The sequence below is a fragment of the Taudactylus pleione genome, unplaced genomic scaffold (assembly GCF_031769625.1).
Source record: "Taudactylus pleione unplaced genomic scaffold, aTauple2 ptg003106l, whole genome shotgun sequence".
In the NCBI taxonomy this organism is placed as follows: domain Eukaryota; kingdom Metazoa; phylum Chordata; class Amphibia; order Anura; family Myobatrachidae; genus Taudactylus; species Taudactylus pleione.
In genome coordinates this window covers 7501-10000 of record NW_028287467.1, presented here as the reverse complement: position 1 = coordinate 10000, position 2500 = coordinate 7501, and the positions used below count along the sequence as shown (strand labels likewise).

At 37.4% G+C, this 2500-nt stretch overlaps 11 pseudogenes; all 11 read right to left on the bottom strand.

Annotated features, from left to right (window-relative positions):
• Window positions 1–44, bottom strand: part of LOC148430893 (5S ribosomal RNA) — a 119-nt pseudogene extending 75 nt beyond the window's left edge.
• Window positions 45–160: 116 nt separating this feature from the next.
• LOC148430892 (5S ribosomal RNA) lies at window positions 161–279 on the bottom strand (annotated as a pseudogene).
• A 115-nt stretch (window positions 280–394) lies between these two features.
• On the bottom strand, window positions 395–513 carry LOC148430891 (5S ribosomal RNA; annotated as a pseudogene).
• Window positions 514–629: 116 nt separating this feature from the next.
• Window positions 630–748, bottom strand: LOC148430890 (5S ribosomal RNA; annotated as a pseudogene).
• Window positions 749–864: 116 nt separating this feature from the next.
• Window positions 865–983, bottom strand: LOC148430889 (5S ribosomal RNA; annotated as a pseudogene).
• A 116-nt stretch (window positions 984–1099) lies between these two features.
• Window positions 1100–1218, bottom strand: LOC148430888 (5S ribosomal RNA; annotated as a pseudogene).
• A 115-nt stretch (window positions 1219–1333) lies between these two features.
• Window positions 1334–1452, bottom strand: LOC148430887 (5S ribosomal RNA; annotated as a pseudogene).
• Window positions 1453–1568: 116 nt separating this feature from the next.
• On the bottom strand, window positions 1569–1687 carry LOC148430886 (5S ribosomal RNA; annotated as a pseudogene).
• A 115-nt stretch (window positions 1688–1802) lies between these two features.
• Window positions 1803–1921, bottom strand: LOC148430885 (5S ribosomal RNA; annotated as a pseudogene).
• A 115-nt stretch (window positions 1922–2036) lies between these two features.
• LOC148430884 (5S ribosomal RNA) lies at window positions 2037–2155 on the bottom strand (annotated as a pseudogene).
• A 116-nt stretch (window positions 2156–2271) lies between these two features.
• Window positions 2272–2390, bottom strand: LOC148430883 (5S ribosomal RNA; annotated as a pseudogene).
• Between the last annotated feature and the right edge of the window lie 110 nt (window positions 2391–2500).

Below are 2500 nucleotides of genomic sequence, written 5' to 3'. Positions count from 1 at the left end.
GATCAGATGAGATTGGGCATGTCCAGTGTGGTTTGGCTGTAGGTGCTCAAAAGCATTAAATTTAGACCTCTATTACTTCTTAACTCAAGGAAATTCATTGATAAGTTGAAAAAATGAAATGTAAAATGTAATAGAAAAGAATGTTATGGCAGTATAAAATTACCTACAGCACCTGGGATTCCTAGGTGGTCTCCCATCCAAGTACTAACCAGGCCCAACACTGCATAGCTTCCAAGATCAGACGAGATTGGGCATGTCCAGTGTGGTTTGGCTGAAGGAGCTCAAAAACATTAACTTTAGACCTCTTTTACTTCTTAACTCAAGTAAATTCAATGATAAGTTGAAAAATGAAATGAAAAATGTAATAGAAAAGAATGTTATGGCAGTATAAAATTACCTACAGCTCCTGGTATTCCCAGGTGGTCTCCCATCCAAGTACTAACCAGGCCCAATACTGCATAGCTTCCAAGATAAGACGAGAATGGGCATGTCCAGTGTGGTTTGGCTGTAGGTGCTCAAAAACATTAACTTTAGACCTCTTTTACTTCTTAACTCAAGTAAATTCATTGATAAGTTGAAAAAATTAAATGTAAAATGTAATAGAAAAGAATGTTTTGGCTGTCTAAAATTACATACAGCACCTGGTATTCCCTGGTGGTCTCCCATCCAAGTACTAACCAGGCCCAACACTGCATAGCTTCCAAGATCAGACGAGATTGGGCATGTCCAGTGTGGTTTGGCTGTAGGTGCTCAAAAGCATTAAATTTAGACCTCTATTACTTCTTAACTCAAGTAAATTCATTGATAAGTTGAAAAAATTAAATGCAAAATGTAATAGAAAAGAATGTTATGGCTGTCTAAAATTACCTACAGCACCTGGTATTCCCAGGTGGTCTCCCATCCAAGTTCAAACCAGGCCCAACACTGCATAGCTTCCAAGATCAGACGAGATTGGGCATGTCCAGTGTGGTTTGGCTGTAGGTGCTCAAAAGCATTAAATTTAGACCTCTATTACTTCTTAACTCATGGAAATTCATTGATAAGTTGAAAAAATTAAATGTAAAATGTAATAGAAAAGAATGTTATGGCAGTATAAAATTACCTACAGCACCTGGGATTCCTAGGTGGTGTCCCATCCAAGTACTAACCAGGCCCAACACTGCATAGCTGCCAAGATCAGACGAGATTGGGCATGTCCAGTGTGGTTTGGCTGAAGGAGCTCAAAAACATTAACTTTAGACCTCTTTTATTTCTTAACTCAAGTAAATTCAATGACAAGTTGAAAAATGAAATGAAAAATATAATAGAAAAGAATGTTATGGCAGTATAAAATTACCTACAGCTCCTGGTATTCCCAGGTGGTCTCCCATCCAAGTACTAACCAGGCCCAACACTGCATAGCTTACAAGATCAGACGAGATTGGGCATGTCCAGTGTGGTTTGGCTGTAGGTGCTCAAAAACATTAACTTTAGACCTCTTTTACTTCTTAACTCAAGGAAATTCATTGATAAGTAGAAAAAATTAAATGTAAAATGTAATAGAAAAGAATGTTTTGGCTGTCTAAATTTACATACAGCACCTGGTATTCCCAGGTGGTCTCCCATCAAAGTACTAACCAGGCCCAACACTGCATAGCTTCCAAGATCAGACGAGATTGGGCATGTCCAGTGTGGTTTGGCTGTAGGTGCTCAAAGCATTAAATTTAGACCTCTATTACTTCTTAACTCAAGTAAATTCATTAATAAGTTGAAAAAATTAAATGTAAAATGTAATAGAAAAGAATGTTATGGCTGCATAAAATTACCTACAGCACCTGGAATTCCCAGGTGGTCTCCCATCCAAGCACTAACCAGGACCAACACTGCATAGCTTCCAAGATCAAACAAGATTGGGCATGTCCAGTGTGGTTAGGCTGTAGGTGCTCAAAAATATTAACTTTAGACATCTATAACTTCTTAACTCAAGTAAATTCAATGATAAGTTGAAAAATGAAATGAAAAATATAATAGAAAAGAATGTTATGGCAGTATAAAATTACCTACAGCTCCTGGTATTCCCAGGTGGTCTCCCATCCAAGTACTAACCAGGCCCAACACTGCATAGCTTCCAAGATCAGACGAGATTGGGCATGTCCAGTGTGGTTTGGCTGTAGGTGCTCAAAAACAATAACTTTAGACCTCTTTTACTTCTTAACTCAAGTAAATTCATTGATAAGTAGAAAAAATTAAATGTAAAATGTAATAGAAAAGAATGTTATGACTGCATAAAATTACCTACAGCACCTGGAATTCCCAGGTGGTCTCCCATCCAAGTACTAACCAGGCCCAACACTGCATAGCTTCCAAGATCAAACAAGATTGGGAATGTACAGTGTGGTTAGGCTGTAGGTGCTCAAAAATATTAACTTTAGACATCTATAACTTCTTAACTCATGTAAAATCATTGATAAGTTGAAAAAATTAAATGTAAAATGTAATAGAAAAGAATGTTATGGCTGCA